Raw genomic sequence first — 16,898 nt, forward strand, 5'->3', positions numbered from 1 at the left:
TTCAGGGATCTTAGCAGAAGTTGCTACAGCTCCAGGATTGTTGCTGAGTGTCCCTGCAGAACTTGCCGTGGGAGCATCAGAGATGCAAACTTGGCACCCAGCAATGAGGGCAGAACAAGCTGGGATTTCTCTGTGTTTTCTCTTTAAAAATGAACTACTTCTTTATAAATGGTCTATGCAAAATTATTCTGCCTGGAACAAGCATAGATACGGGCTAACCGTGGCCAATAGGTCAACTTTATACTAAGAAAACAAAAGCCGTATTTGAGGAAAGAGATATAGCAGGAGTTTTAGCACTATGCAAAGGGAGTTTTAAGTTGGAATTTCACCCCAGACTACATGAAATCATTTTTTTTTTTCATAGCAAAGATCCTCTGTGTTTGCTTTGTTTTTGGTTTCCCTAGTTCTTCTAGTTCTATTACGCTCCTCAAGCAGCACTAATCTGGCACTGTGTGTGTCCTGACAACATAAATGCACAGATACTGCTCATGGTGACTGTTGGTGTGTAGCTTGTTTTCTGTGTGCTGTTTAGGCTTGTTTCTACTTTTAAAATAAACAGGGATATGTAGGATCATTGAGGTTCAAAATCACTGAAAGGGTGGAAAGAGCCAACAAAATAGGGCGTCACACTGCTGGTCGGCTCAATGCTGGCACAGCAGTCCTGTCCATTTAGCAGGCACCTGGCTTGTTCTACATGCAGTGAAGTAGTTGGACTTGATACACTTGATAAGAGACCTGAGGTTTCCCATTTGACATAAGTACAGTGCAGAATTAGTTCAAAAAGGCAAACACATCCCTGTTCTATAACTTTCTCCTCCTCATTTTTTTCTGAGTCAAAAGAGCTTGGTATTTTGACAGCTGCTTTTTTTCTATCTGAGGAAAACCACTTGACAGAAACTCTTCGCCCAACTGCTTTTCCCTGCTTTTCAGCCATACACCAGATGTTAGTTAGTTTCCTTTCTGTCTGCTGCTTCACAGCTCCTCTACATCTCCCTGGCATGCCGTCAGCGCCCTGCATGACAACACTGAGCCACGTCACCCCTGTCCCCGCAGTCAGCACCCGCAGGGGGGGACAGCTCCGGGTCCTGCCCTCGCCTGTGCTTGCTGGGATCAGGAACCTTGGGGTAATGACCTCCACTCACCAGCTTCATCGCTAAAAATTGTTAGGGCATATTTACTTGTTCATGCTGTGCCAGACCCTGTCTCATAATGTTCACACTCTGCAAGCATTGCGAGAGAGTGGCCCATGCTGTGCGCAGTGGATGATGCTGACTGTTCCTTTTAGCGAAGCTGCAAGAATTCAAACATTTGCTATGAATATTCATATGAATCTGAAAGCTGTTAACCCGGCTCTCACATCTGCCTGGTGGGAGCCCTTCAGCGCTTATGTGTTGCTCGTATGACTCCTCGCAAGACAAGAACTTTAAACCTGACTGCTCAGATAGTGATGGGAATCCAACATGAAATTGTACGCTTGGTTGTAAAATCTGCTCTTCACTTCATCTACCCGAGGAACACCACATGACTAAGGTAGTCAACACAGTATGAATTTGCAAGCATTTGCCATTCCCAAAAGATCTGCCAGCCAAGTGTTATTCACTGATGAAATTCCCAAATAATATCAAATAAATAAATTAGAAAATTGCATGAGCTCCACAGGCGATTCATAAAGCAGAAGGACAAGTGAGATTCATAGCATAAAGTACTCGTTCAGCTTTTGAAGAAAACGGCGAAATTGTTTCTCAGCACAGTGAATCAATCTGATGCAGCTTACTTCATTATCTGCTGTGCATTGGCGGAGCAAAGGGAGCACGGAGAGATTTGGAGTCACTTCTGACAGGCTCTCAGACAAATGGATATTTGCTACTGGCAGACGTTTTTGTAAGTGGCAAATTTGTCTGGAATAGTTCTGAAAGCAGATTTGGTTTTGAATCATGGGATTTGCAATATGTCTTATTTACAGTCGAAAACACCTGAAATATGAACCTGCTCCTGCAACAAAAGTTTGCTTTGCGTTTTCCCTTTTCTTGAACTCTATGTGCAGCCTCGTTCCCTAAGCACCACCGCCTACATGTTCACTGGTACACTGTCCCACAGGTCTAGAACTGCTGCCTATGGCGCAGTGAGGCTGGGGATTGCCCAAGGTCCCAAAGGGTGGAAAGTAAAAAAAGTAAAATTGCCAAAGCCTCTGGATAAAAGGGAGATGGAGAAGAGAAGATGGGTGCTTTGCTTCTGCTTGTTTCTGACACAGGTTTAATATCTCTGCATAATATCTCTTTAATCCATATTGCAAACTACTAGGAACATTTTCTTGAGAGAAATTTTCCCCTATTATCATTTCGTACCATGTAGCAGTTTAGATAGCATGGGTTGAAGTGATTTTTCCCCCAGTCTGCAATGCAAAGCAATGTGCTTGACTGAAAAGTTGTTGCTCGGATGCTGAATATTTTTAAGTTGTGTTTCTTAGGGGGAATTCTCGCTGTTCCCAAGCCAATATTGCTTCTCTTTGGCACAAACTGTATTTGCTGTGACTGAAGGCATGTGGCACTTCTGTTGTTAAGTTGTCATCAGTGTATCATTATTAAATGAGTGACACCATAACCCATGTACAATTGGCTATAATCACTGAAATTCTCCTTAAAGGGAACATTTGTTAGGATGAGTAAATTCAGATTCCTCTGTGAGTCCCTGATACATTGGAATCCTTTTTCTAATGAAGCTGTAATGAAAACACTTAATCTACCAGAATTCTCTAAGTTGTGAGCATTTAACAACAGGATTGTAAAGTATGCCTGTAGACACCCACACTGAAGTAGGTTTAAAATGATATCACAGCCTTCATTTTAATACTTAGCAGAGTGAGCGCTACTATATCCCTTGCTGCAAGACATGACTCTCAGCTCCTATAAGTGCATTTTTAATAGCTCCTGTGAGAAGCATTTCCGCAAGCAGAGCATTTTATTGTTGCTAAATACCTCTCACTCTGAAGTCTCTCTGTTGTTTGGGAATTTGAAACTTTAATGCGCAAGTAGAAACAGTTCATCAGCCCAGGGAACATCACACTCACATCACACACCCCAAACAATACTGATGCTGCATATACACCTACATAAAGCTTTTGTTCATTAAGTTCCTGCTACTTATCCCGGTGATACACACAAATGCAAATACATAAACTTGCAGCCCAGCACTAAGCAGGGCCACACACAGACCTCACTGCCCTGTTCTGCTGTGCAGACCTGACTCTGAGGTTTGGACATTTTTTGATCTAGCAAAGCCAAGCAGGCACATCACTAAAAACTCCATGAGGCTCCCAACTTTGCATATCTCCTCCAGGACTTTGGTTGAGATGAAACCAGCCTTGTCCAGAGGCTGTTCCTGTAACACTGCTGAGCATTTCTCCAGTCCCCAGCCCTGGCTGCAGCCCTTCGGGTACTCAGCAGAGCACTGATCACATCTCTCCCTGCACCGCTGTTTTATGGAGGGGGGTGGCAGGAGTTGGCAGCAGCACAGCAGGGAGCCCTCCCTCCTCCTGTCTGAAACTACAGTTCTCATCCAACAAAACAATGTCAACAGTGCAGAGGAAGCTTTGATTACGCAAAATGGATGGACACATTATGTTTTGTGCTTTCTTTTTTTGCAGTAAGTTATAACCCAAGGAGTTCCTCACCGGAAAATCCATCCCTTTTTCACTGTTCCCTTTCCAAATGACAGCAGTGGCACACCAGACACATTTTCCATGTTAACAGCAGTCTCCTCCAGCTGACAGATCTGTCATTTCCCCTTCCCCTTTTATTTTAGGGCACCCTCCCCTCTCCACCCGAGAAGCAGCTCGGTAGGTGAGGGGCGAAGTGTTTCCTGCATGACCTCTATGCATTCTGCTCACGGGAGTGCACACTCAGCGGGGACGACTCTGGAGCCGCTTTGTCCCCGAGACGTTTCTGCCAGAAACCCCAGTGCTGACGGCAGCGCACCCCACAGCCCGGCCCCCCCGGCCCCCACCTGGCTGCACAACCCGGAGCACCCAGCAGCAACAGCTCCCTTTGTCTCGCATGCAAATCCTACCTCCGACAGCTGTCACATCTTCCTCCGAGGCGAAGCCTAATTGTTAATAAACAGAGCTCCAGCCGTATCCTCCAAAGTGCCACCAGTTGTTAAGCGCTGTCATCGTCCCCTCCCGGTGCTCCAACCCCTTTGGACCATCGGTGTCACAACCCCTACTAACTCATAGCTGGGTGCTCCCCGCTCAAAATGTCTGAGATAGTTTGGAAGGACAATGGGAATGACAGGCACACTAGACAGCCATGCTTGAAATTAGTTATCTCCAGCGCACTTAAGGCTGTTTGCAGGGCTTTAAGGCATTGCTCTCGGGAGGGTTTATTCACCCAGGCTGGGCATACTGCTCTTGCCGCGATTCAGCGCTGGGAGAGGGCGGCTGCTGGAAACGCGGCGATCGCTCTCACCCCACGCATCCCCCCGCGGCTTTTAAACCTCCCCAGGAGAGGAAATAGCTTCAGTCATCCTTAAACTCACTGAGGCTCCTGTGCCTGCAGAACTGGGCTTCACACATTGTTTGGAAACTAAAGGGAAAGCTGCTCCGGGGAACGGAAGGAAGGGACTGGAGCTCCTGAAACCGATGCAAGCAGCAAAATGAGGGCAGCAGCACCTGAGTGGGGCTGAGCTGGGAGGTGGGGAGCTGAGAGCTCACGGAGCTACGTGGGGCACATGAGGCAGGAGGGGAATAAGGGGATGTAGGGACTGTGCCAGTTGCTGGAATTACACGGGACAGAAGCAGACGGTGTTTCCCAAAAGGTAAAATACCATTTGCAGAGAGGGTCTTGCAGCCTAAATTTGCAAGTCGCCAGAATGCAGGATAGTAATGAATGGAAGAAACACAAACCGTGTGGTATTTGTGGTGTGTGGAAGAGGGGTTGTAACAGGATGCTACCAGACTGCTGTTTTCAGTGCATGTGCGTGCATCCCTACGTCCCAGGTCAGAAATATTACTGCCCTGCTGAGCTCTTTGTTCCTTGCCTGCTACTTCATAACCAGCCTGGTGAGGACAGATCAAAACTCGTTGGCTAGCATCTGCCGTCAGTCCGGAGTTGCTGGTCCCAGTGTGGTCCCTAGTGGACAAAAGGAAAAGCCACCAGTGCAGCTGCACCTCCAGCAGCAGTGGCACAGAGGCTGGAGGCAGCCTGAAACATTTGGCACTCGGCTTCTCACCAGCACCTGCCTGAACTTTTGGTACCATTCTGTCCATGACCCTAGGATTAAAGCGGACATACTGTGCACAGTGACAAATTTTGTGATCATTTAAATAAATATTCCTCTACCTCCTATTCTGCAACTTCCTAAGCACTAAAGTTATCCTTAAGGGAGAAGAAAAAAGTTAGGAAAGAAAAGTTCTCCTTGTCCTGAACGATACACACCTGTCTCACTTAGGGGCTCACTGTGCCGCTGGTTTATGAGTGGGATGGCACAGCAGTACAAGAGGCATCAGACATTCCTGCTGCAATCACACAGACCTGGGGGTTCTGACTTTGTTGGTAACCATTTGAGAGCTTTCAGTGCTGAAGTGGAGACAATAGTGTTTACTGGTAGGCTGTAGCAGGGGATCACTGCCATCTATGGGCACTGTTCCCCACCTGTGTATGCAAGGTGGCTCATAAAGAATGGATGGCTCTCAGCTCCCCTTGCGTGGTCAATAAAGAATTCCTGAACCTCCCTGCCACGGTGATCCCAAAGGAGACCCTCTGTCATAAGTTAAAGTCACTCTGACAACAGGTGCAACTGTTACAGGATATGCAACAGGATATGCATATTACATGCATATTACAGACATGCAACAGGAGCTGCATATCAGTGGCTGTGGTCTGCAGCAAACCCTCTCTGAGAAAGCCTATTGCTTGCAAAGGAATTGCAACAATTTAAAAAGGCTTTTGTCTACCTGATAGATGTGTGTGTAGGAAACAACCAAGGAGAGGTGGAGAGGAAGAATTCAGGAGATTTGTAGTTTGCATGCTGATTTTAAGTCAAACAATATAACAAATGGAACAAATAATGCATAATTTCATTGTGAGTCATCCTAATTATAACAAGAATTTGATAGAAACATAACTAGGAAGTGTAACTATCTGTTACACATTTCTAATTGCGCAAGGGAAGTACACAATATAATTAGAGCTGCAGGTTACACATACAATAACCTTTTCTCCTCCTGTGGTGATAAATTCTCTAGGAACACTTTGAATTTGTTTTGAAATTGCATACCTCTCAGACAGCACTCTTTCTACTCACTTGCTGCGTGCTCTTCAAAACATGTCTGGATTTGAAACAGCAGCAGGGAGACTCGTTAATGCATAGGTACTTGGTGCGAGCCACGTGCTGAAGACATTGGAGCAATGATGATGGCTCTTCCATGCTGGGTCAGCACAGCATTAGACTGACAGGGCTGCAGATGCAACATGCACAGCAGGTAACGCTGTGCATTAAGAATGTATAATTACAGCATAAATGAATCATAGAATCATTAAGACTGGAAAAGACCTCTAAGATCATCTAGTCCAATTGTTCATCAACCACCAGTACTGCCCACTGGCCATGTACCTCAGTGCCACATCTCCATGTTTCTTGAACACCTCCAGGGATGGTGACTCCATCGCTCCCTGGGCAGCCTCTGCCAATACCTCACCACTCTTTCAGAGAATAATTTTTTCCTAATATCCAACCTGAACTTTCTCTAGTGCAACTTAAGGCCATTACCCCTCATCCTATCACTAGTTACCTGGGAAAAGAGGTTAACCTCTGACTTGCTATAACCTCCTTTCAGGGAGTTTTAGACAGTAAAGTTAGTTTTAGCCAGAATAATCCTGTAAAAGAAGCCAAATTCTGTCATGCACATCTAGATACTCTTGGGCTTTGAGGAGCCTGAAGTCAGAACTGAGCTTTGCTGATGGCAGATATTCCATAGAAAGGGTGAGTCCAGTATGGCGGGAGATAAAATCCTCATGTTGATCTTGGCTACACATTGTAATCCCACCCCTGGCTTTTCCATGAAAGAATTACTAAGAAAGTCAGTTGATGTCAGTGCCTTCATTTACATCTCTAGATGCTCTCTGTTCTCTTTCCTGTGGTACAACAGTCAACGCTGTGTCTGCTGCAGCTTTGGAGTGCACACGCTCAGCCAGGCTGCCGGGTGACCAGTCATAATCTGGTCATAATACAGCACTAGTGCAAAGCCAGAAATCGCTTTGCAGCCCTGTGTTTGGCTCCAGCCCTGCAGTCTCTGTTGTGCTGAGCACCACGGACAGCCAGGTGTCCTGCAGCTCTGTCCATTAACTGAGTTACCTTTCACAGAGTGGTTAATCACTTCCACATGCTGCTTGATTGTCCCCTTTCCATGCCGACTGGCTCTTTCTCACATTGCTCTTTTTGAGCCGCTCGCCTCGGAGAAAATGACTACATCTGGAGCACTGTTAAATGACCCAGAAGTCTCTGCCTTGCAGGCTGACACTGTTTGATGCAAATAGATGGCTTCTTGCTGTGAAAATCTCCTCGGTTGACAGTCCACTGGGTACTTCTGACGATAGTTATCTGAGGAGTTAAAGCACGGGCTCCTCTCTCTGCATATTGACGCTCTCACCCTTACCCAACTGCGGGCATTAAATCCTTCCCGCGCAGTTTTGGAGGAGGCCCTCTTCCTCCCCGTTTGTTCAACAGCTGCTGGTGCACGTTGCTGATTCTCTTTGCCTTCAGCTTTTGCCATCTGCCATCATTAAGTTGCCCAGGTGTCGGAAATCTTCTTGCTCTTCTCTTGTAAACATTATTCTGCCTTCTCCTTCAGTAACTCAGCCTTCATTTATGTAAAGGCTGATAGATCAGGCTAGCTGTTCGCAAACATCTGCTACATTTTGTACTTTACGGGGGTGGATGGGGAACAGAGGATGTATACTTGCTGGCAAAAAATAAAGGCAGCTTAACCCTTCCATTGCTTTCTGCCTCCCTGTGCCTCCAGATTAATATTTACCCATTGTATGTTACACTGATCAAATATACCATAAAGCACAGCTAATTGTCAGAAACATCAGAGCTTCCACATGTTGTAATAATGTCTATAGCCCTCAATGGTACTGAGGAACAGCAGAGATGGGAAATGTCCGAGACAGCTATCAGCAAAGACATCGGAATAATCCTTTTCCCCTCTCCTGCTGGTGCAGACAGGGGCTTCGCTATTTTTTCTGCTCAGATACGAGTCAGGCATCCTTTTATGATTACCCGGAGGGGACATTCAGACTCGAACAGCATCTTTCACAATGGCGGGTAGTGTAAACTATTGAATTCCTTTGGCAGAGATGATGAAATAAAATGATTTCTGGTGTGCCCAATCCTCCTCAGTAAATCACTGAAGATTGACTGTGAGTTTGAGCAGCAACAAAACAGAATCCAACAAAACAGGCTGCTTGCACAATGCTGCTTGCTGGGCCCGGTGGATGTTTACTGCTTAAAGGGCAGTAAAATATGTATCTGAGGATGCACACCCAGTTGCTGGGGCCAGTCTCCAAGGTGCGTGGAGAGTAATTCCAGCAGAATTTCATGCTCTGGTGATTTTACTCTGCTCTGTTTGGGGCTCAGCAGCAGTGCTCTCAGAGCCTGATTTTGTGTGCAGCCATTGGGCAGGGATGCTTTCCTGCTCTGAACAGTTCTGCTGAGAAGCAATTGCTGCCTGCTGCTTTCCCATTTGTTAAGCAATGGATTACTGCTCAAACATTTGCAGCACATGTTGGTCTAAGCTCTGCGTGCAATTCTCCCAGTTTACTCCTCTCCTGGAATGCCATGATCAGAGGGGATCAGTCGTTCCCAGAAGCAGTGTCCCAATCATCTCTGCTGCGATTTCCATGCTTTGTGATGGATAATTCGTTGCGTTAATCACCTTCCACTGAAAAAAACAAATAGGCCACTTAGATGCTCTCTGATTTTATATACGACATCTAGCTGTCTTTTCCACCTCATGCTGGCTTTCTCTATCCACATTGTCCTATTCCTACAGTAATTTTACTTCTCTGGCAACTTCATCAAAATATTGCTGGAGAATTGATCCCTCACCCTTTTTTTCCACCCCCTGCAAATCATTTGCTATGCAATGCTCTCCTTTCTTCAGGACTCAAGTATCTCCTTTAATCTCTTCTTGCTTTTATTCTTTATTCAGCTGCTGCTTTGCTTTGGTGGAATAGTCACTTCTCTGATGAAGCTCATGCTTCTATTTTCATTCTCTCTCTTTTTGAAAGGTCTTTTGCATCAGCGAAATGTTTCTGTTTTAGTGCCTTTGATGACTTGGTGCTGTGTGCTCAGCTCTGCACTCCAGGTGCTAAGGATCAAGTCGTGGAGAGGAGATGCAATGCAGGAGGGAAAGTGATTGTTGTGTTGGATGAGGCCATTTTCATTGGAGCAATGATGTGGTGTGGGGGCAGAGGGGTAAATGCCGTGGGATCTGGGAGCTGTTCTGTGGAGGGGCTGTTTTGTAGTGCTGTGCCTCAGCTTCCCCACCTGTAAGGCAGAAATAATGGCACTGCTCTGCTTTACAAAGTGTTTTTTTTTTGAGCTTTGGCTGAAAACTGAAACATATGTGGATACGTAGATATTAAAAATTCTCCAAGGGTCCAAATCTCTCAGTGGTCCTCTGTAAATCAGGAGTGACTACTGGGAATTCACTGTGCTTACTGCAGTAGAGTCATTCGAGATTTATACCACTGTGGTCAATGTTTGGTCTGAAATGTATATCTCCAAAGATATATGGGCTGTATATGAAGTTATCTCCCACATGTGAAAAACTTACTGTGCCTGCAGAAATCTGCCTCATATTCCCTGCCATCACAACTGCTGAGGACATGGGACTGATTCTTTCTAAGAGAAAATGTAGAATGATAAAGCTTTGCCTTTATCACAGGCCAGAGGGGTACTCCTTTGGCATAAACACACTTTTTCCATTGATAAAAGAAATCTGCTTTCCATCCTCCCTGATAGGTTTTTCAATCTTGCATATAAAATATTAATGTACCATCAAAGGCTGCAGTGAAGAGGACTCCAGAGGAATTTAGCCAGTGAGTTATCTCAGTTTTTAATTACCTAACACTATTTATTTACATCTGCTTGAAATTATTTTACACTCATTATGCCTATTGAGGTAATGTTTCATCATTTCTCTACTTAGGCAATATTAAAAACAGAACAAAGTAAAAGGAACAACTTGTCCATCAATTCACCTGTAACCTGACCTTTCCTCTGCTCTGGGAAGTTTTGAGATTCTCTAAATTCTTGTGCCTGTACTTGCTCTATTTTGGGACTCTTACAAATAACCTTGGTAGGCAAAGAAGACACTCTGCAAGCTGTGGAACACATCCCTACTGTTGTGAGGGGCTAAATGCTTAAAATATACATTGCCTATGGATTTGTCCAACAGGACCCAAGTCCTATGCTTCTATTGCAGGGCTCCCAGCCTTAGCCCACAGCCACTGCCTATGTCATAGTGGTGAGACAATAGAAAGAATCTGGAAAACCATCCCAGAAAATCCTTACTCCCTCAAATAATGCTCAACTGCAGTGAGAGCAGCTGGATGTTATGGGATTTCCTTTATTTAGTTTTCATGCTTATATTTCTAATAACCTTTGGTGCAGCAAACTAATGAAAACAGAATGTGGCCATGCCTAACCTGGGATAATGTGAGGACCATCGACCTGGTGCCAATAGGTGCTACTGAACTGGCAGTAAGTTAACACTTTTCCCACACACCGAGACAAGGAACACAGCTTTGAGTCCCAACACTGAAGATGTGCTTATTCTTCCCTCTTCCACAAATAAATCAACCACAGGTATTAATTGTTTTGGACAGCTCAGTCCTTTCAGGGTTTCCTGCCAGGGACCGCACTGTTGTGACAAGAGCCGTGCAAACACTGAACAAAAAGACACTGTCCACAATTACTGGTGCACTTTATTTCAGTAGCCCCTTGGTATTGTAGCTACTGGAACACTCCTTGGCCCGTATGAAAAGTTTGAGATACTCAGATGATATTTCACGTCATTAATTTTAATATAGCCATATTTAATGAAATAAAGGAACAAGATTCTGCATCTCAGTATTTGGTATGATATATATGTGATATATTCTCTACTCTGCTATAATTCCTGACTCTAGACGGACAAACATTTTACTCTTAAAAACTTAAATCCCAAAGTGGGATTTTGCTCCAGAGATCTTTCATTCATTTAATGACCCTCAATAATGTTGAGTACGTTGGGAGAGCCACCTAAATGTATGTCTCAGCTCCTTTACTGTTGGGCAATACAGTTTCACAAAGGAATTCTTTAACTTTCCTGAAGCCCTTCTGGTTTCAGTGGGCTGACAGGAATGTAAACGAGAAGGAAATTTCCCCCTTTGCTGGCATCTGATTTCTAAATTGGATTAATTATGACAAGAGCTTCTTTTTATCTTGCATAATCAGATTTGCTAAAATTTCCTTTCTAGATTCATAAAAAATGTTTTGTGAAACATAAAAAATTAAGTGTGTTTTTTCTCTGCAGTTGGGTTCAAATTTAGCTGAACTTTCAGCTGGACTCTGGTATTCTTTCAGGGTCTGTCTTTGTTAATAACCATATTTCAGTTTCATTACTTTCTCTAATTCCAGCCACTGACCATTCATTTCATTTTTGTAATAGGAGCAGGAGATTAATTGTCCATGCAGGGCTGTTTGAAACAATCCTAGTACAGCTCGCGTGAAATGCCCTCATTTTTCTTAATTTTCATTAACTCGTCAACTTTACTGTTTGCATGTAGCACAAACAAGTAGTAAAATGCCATATTGCATTCCTGTACGACACGGCTTGGAGGTCTGCCTCGTGAGCGATTGAAATGGCCTGAGTCCTCCTGCATCCTGCCCTGGCTGCTGAAAACGAGGATTTGAATAACTTGCTAACATAAACTCAGCACACAGGCACCTATCAGGTCCCCGGATCTATGTCCTTTTCCAGAAGTGACCAAAGGATACAGAGCTGCTTAAGAATTAGATCCCCGGCCAGAAGGCTGTGGACACCTAACAACCTGTTAGCTGCACCATCCAGAAGCCTTTGGAGCAAACCCAAGCAAAACACATCTAATATTCTCTGATTTATTTTCATTTCTAATCACCTGTTTCTGGGTACTTTACAATTCCCTGATATGTTTTAGGGAACAGATTCCCTAATTGCCAGGGGAAAGTATGTAGTATTTTGTTTCCACTGGTTGTGTGGGAATACAGGTCTTACGTTGCTTTTCTAGAACTTAGTCTGTTTCCTACAACCCTGATTCTGTACTTTGGCACTGCAAAAGCTTGATTATAAACCACTTTTGAAGTAACAAATGCAGAACACTCCAAACATTTAAAAGAAGAAAGCCACCAGCAAAGTAGGTAATAGAGGTTAGCTGCTATTTTGATCTGTCTTTGCTGGAGTCAATATGTAGGGAATCTATCTCCAGACAGGGCTTGGATCCCACCGCCTCTCTGAATAATACCTGCTTTGCATATTGTAAGAGAAATATATATTCAATATGACTAAAGGCTTGTTTGTCCAAGCTCAATGTTATAAAAAGCTTCATGAAAGAAAATGACTGCTTTTTGATGGAAAGAATGCAACATAGGTTTAGCAAAGGCATATTGGGTCACATGAATTTGATTCTTCTGTTTGATAAGATAATTTATTTTCTTGATAGAAGCAGTGCACTAGATCCAATCTCTCTGGACTTCTCTCTAATCTCTCTGGACTTCAGTACATGGCATAGTGAAAAGATTGGTCAAACTGGAGGGAACAGAGATTAGTGGAACTGTGCTGAAAGTCTCTGATGGCTCAGGGAAAATATATAATGGACTGGGGAAAGTTTGGGATGCAGTGGCTGCCCCTGGACTCCCTTTAGGATTGCTGCGAGAGGTTGATGGCATTTATGATTCTCATGGGAGTTTATATTCCCCATGGAAATCACATCATGCATTATTGATGTGAAATCCAGCATTGAGCATCACTGAACCAGGGCTGAAGAGACCCCACCTGAAGTAGCAGGCAGTCCTGGCACTCCCATTCAGAGAAGGTGTGCTAAAATAGGATCAGCTGCAGAGAAATGCAGCAGGCGCAGCCTTTATTTGGCATGGAGTGAGGTGATCGCTGTCTATAAATGCAGAGTTAACAGTGGAGAGTGAGAAGAGAGATTTAAACTCAAGGCCAGCATTGGCACAGGAACAAATAGGCATAAATGGGTCATGGATATACTTAGGCTGGAAATTCTGAGGTTTCCAGCCATCAGAAGAATGAGGCACCAGATTGGTCCTTTTGAAAAAGAAGTGGAGGTAAAAACAAACTAGCTTCCAGACAGAGCTTCACTGCTGGTTGAAAGAGATCTTGTGACATGGTGACTTGTGACTGGGCTTGGTGACGCAGAACCCCCTCCCAGCCCACTGCTTTTCTCATCATACCATGAGGGCTTCTGATTCACAGCAATTCTCTGAAACCCTGCAGGGCAGGGGCTGAGGAGAACTTGAAGGAGGGCTTGGAGGAGAAACTTTGCTCCTGTCTGTGGTGCAAAAACACCAACTGAAGGCCAGCTCTGTGAGTCCATGTGTGAATATCCCCAGTGTGCATGTTTGTGAGTGTCAGCATCTTCCTGTCCCTGGATGAAGGCTTGCTCAATGCAGGGTTCTCCAGCCAGGCAGCTTGGCTGCACTTCTGCTCCTGCTCTGCAGGAAAAAAAGGAGTCAGGCTTCCTTGCAGCTGAAAGATTCATGACCTGTGCCCAGAGTTTTTATCTAAATCCTGAAAATAGAACTGGTCTGAGCTTCAACTCTCAGGCAAACAGCAGCAGCAGAAGGTGGAGCATTGGCAGTCCTTCCCCCTTCTTGTTCCTTGGGCTCTTGCTAAGTGACCTCCAGCGGCTGCTGCTCCTGCTGCTCAGGTTTGGGAGCAGCACTGAGCCAGGCAGCATCACGGGGCTGAGGCACCTGCAGAAGATACACACTGCTGCAGATGGCTGATGCTCTGCTGCAGTGCTGCTTGCAGGCCAGTGCTCTCAGGGTATGTAGGCACAGCCTCCTGTGCACCCAAGCCTGCATGGCTGTGGCTTGCCTGGTTGCAGCCTCCTGCTGATCACACCACCATGGCACAGGGGTGTAAAGAGCACTTGGGGCAGTGCTGATGCTCTGCACATCTCGGAGCTTGGCGCTTCAAGCAGGCTTGCTTATGTCTGCTGGTAGAGGTCTTAGTTCCATGTCACAGTGATGATCCCAAAGGGTAGCAGGGCTACAGCAGAGTAACAGAAGCCTTATGAAGCACAGAGAAAAGTTCTCCTTCTGCTGGCACAAAGTAGGTGTCTCCTTAGCTCATGTAAGAAAGGTGAGCTGAGCAACAGCATGGTTGAGACGACATGTACCCATGAAAGTACCTCTTGACACATTTTCTTAAGAGTGACTGAAGCAACAAGGATGCCACTCAAATACTTGTTCTTATCTAAGCAAGCATGTTTTCAGCTCATCCCCCAGCAGGTCCTGTCTTCGGGGCATAAAGGTACTCATGGAGTCCATCAAATTGCTGTCATAATTAACTCAGGAAGCAAAGGGGACTGACTGTTCCTGGAAGTGGCTGCATGCTTTCTTTTAACAAGTTCAGGCCGTGCAGTGTACTGTCCAGTACTGTCTGAAATGGAAATAAAAGTGGGTAAGCTAGAGTCCAGGTAATATCAGCGTTTGAGAAGTACCTGGCACTTCAGGAGAGCAAGCACTTGATTCTGGGAAGCTTCTGTGTGTCACAGGTTGTAGATGGGAAAATAAGCCTAGCTTTGTGATCACTGCAGAAAATACAGTTTCTGAGAGGTGAAGAGCTCGTGTCAAATATCCCTTCCTTAGGTGCTGGGTGACACCTACCAGCACTTCTCCAGCAGAGAGCGCGTCACAGAATCGCTCCTGTGGTCCTTTGTCAGTGACACTGCAGCTTTTCTTTTTCAGAGGAACTGAAAAGATTGTGTCAAAGAAAGGGCACCAATCTTGCCTTTTGACAAAAATAGCAGATAGAAGAATTGAAAAGACCCAGAAGACAGAAACCGGGTACTTAAAAGTGGGAAAAAAAAGACCCAGGCCCATTTTCCAGTGTGAATAACTCCAGGCTCATATTTTCTGGCACTTTCTATGAGTGCCAGGAGCTCAGGGCATCTGAAGTGCAACGCTGGGTCTGCAATCATCATCCCTGTACAGATGTCCTGGGGCAGATCCTGCACCCCCGGGGTTATGGAAGTAAGAAACCTGTTCTGCTGACCCGACTGCAGGCTTTCTTCCAAGAAAGAACCGCTCTAGAGAAAGGAAACACTTCAGAAATTGATCATTAGTTATTCACAGATATTGGGAACACCATTTGGGATTACTCTGGTGATTCATTGCCATCTCTTGTCACTGCGGAATATGGGTGAATGTGGACGCTGACACTTCTGCTTGGCTTGGTCCCAAGGAGACTGTAGGTAAAAGAGGAATTGGCAGTCACAGTTTCTGTAGTCACTGACTGTTCTGTTGACTTAACAACTTTTTTCCTGGTGTTTCAGTTTGTTTATTTGTATAGCAAATATTTTTCTGTTGCTGAAGATATTTGTAAAGCCAGGCAGTGTCTGTGGAGTGCTTTGAGATCCCCAGCAGTCCAGAATTACCCTACTCCACTGGAGTGGGCAGGGGGTGCTGCTCAAACCCAAGGTCGTGCTGACCTTGGCTGCTGGACATGACTGAGCTGCCTTTTTTGTTGCTGTTAGAAGTAGATGCCCTGAAAACAGTTCACTCCCTTTTGCTGTTTGGGCAGATTCTCTTCTACTGTGAGAGCTCGCTTCAAGTCAAATGGTCAAATTGTAAAAGGTTTCTGTCCATCCGGTAGATGCCTCAGAATGAGAGGAAGCCAGCAAAGATGACACCACAGCATATATCAGCTGCCTGAACTCAGCTATTACAGAAGACTTTTTCCCATCACCTCATCTGAGTATTAAATAGCTGAGGAGTAATTATGTCTAATGTTTCCTGATCTCTTCCCTCTTTGCACATGGTAGGCTGTTCTGTTTCTGAAACACTCGCCTCATGTTCATGGCATTTGGCCTGCAGCAGTGAGGTTGAGCCCAGCCCCAGAACGTCTACAACATTTTCTTCTAATAGATTGCTCACCATAAGCTAGAAATGCGTCACACACCAGCCAGTTATTTCCACATCATAAACTCCTAATGCTTCTTCAGACTGATGGGGTTTCGTGTTTGCTAAGACCTGGAAATATGCCAAATATTCTTCCACGCATGCTCCTTCTTTTATTTTAGCCACTGCTGAGCTAATCGTTGGGTATTTCTGGTGCTTGAAAGCCCCTCCATTTGGTTCTGAGAATTAGCTTAAAGCAGCAACCACTCTGCAGCTTAGCAGCACCCAGCATAGCAGCGACAGGAAACAGTTGTGCTGCGATGTCACATCTCAGCAAGGCCAGCAGGTTTGCATTGCGGGCATTCTCAGGGCTTCAGGGAATTCCTGGGGCTGGGAGCTGAACTGTCCTCACGTCCAGGATCTCTCTTGGTGTACATCCAAACATTTTCTTGGAGCTCTGTGTGCTGCTGTTTCTCTTCTCCCTCGTCTCTTCCTTTTTTCCTCCTCTGCTTGCCTTCTCCACCTAAAACCAAGTTAAGCAGCCTGGCTGGGAAGTTCGAATCATCAGTGTTTGCTGGAAGAAGAGGTGCTTGAGAGGGTGGATAGAAAGTGTGGGCTCTGAGCACAGATTTTTTTCAGTGTGGCTTGACTTCTGCCCTCAGATCTCCAGCGTTCCTGCTGGGATGCAATTGATTTCTGGTCCCAAGGACCAAAATTCAACTCTAGTT

General features: G+C 45.2%; 1 protein-coding gene and 1 long non-coding RNA gene across 8 annotated transcripts in view; one reads left to right on the top strand and one right to left on the bottom strand.

The window, feature by feature from the left end:
* Positions 1–16,898, bottom strand: part of KCNMB2 (potassium calcium-activated channel subfamily M regulatory beta subunit 2) — a 117,067-nt gene that overhangs the window by 75,761 nt on the left and 24,408 nt on the right. For 2 of the 7 annotated variants that reach the window (XM_046898863.1, XM_046898862.1), the window contains exon 2: positions 4,066–8,938. The exons of the other annotated variants lie outside the window; for them this stretch is intronic. The gene's annotated coding sequence lies outside the window, so the exon portion shown is untranslated. The remainder of the gene's footprint in view (positions 1–4,065; positions 8,939–16,898) is intronic. 7 annotated transcript variants of the gene reach the window in all.
* The window catches only part of LOC121113440, a 242,546-nt gene that overhangs the window by 49,277 nt on the left and 176,371 nt on the right, over positions 1–16,898 (top strand). The gene's annotated exons all lie outside the window — the stretch shown is intronic.

Source organism: Gallus gallus, chromosome 9, assembly GCF_016699485.2.
Source record: "Gallus gallus isolate bGalGal1 chromosome 9, bGalGal1.mat.broiler.GRCg7b, whole genome shotgun sequence".
Lineage (NCBI taxonomy): Eukaryota > Metazoa > Chordata > Aves > Galliformes > Phasianidae > Gallus > Gallus gallus.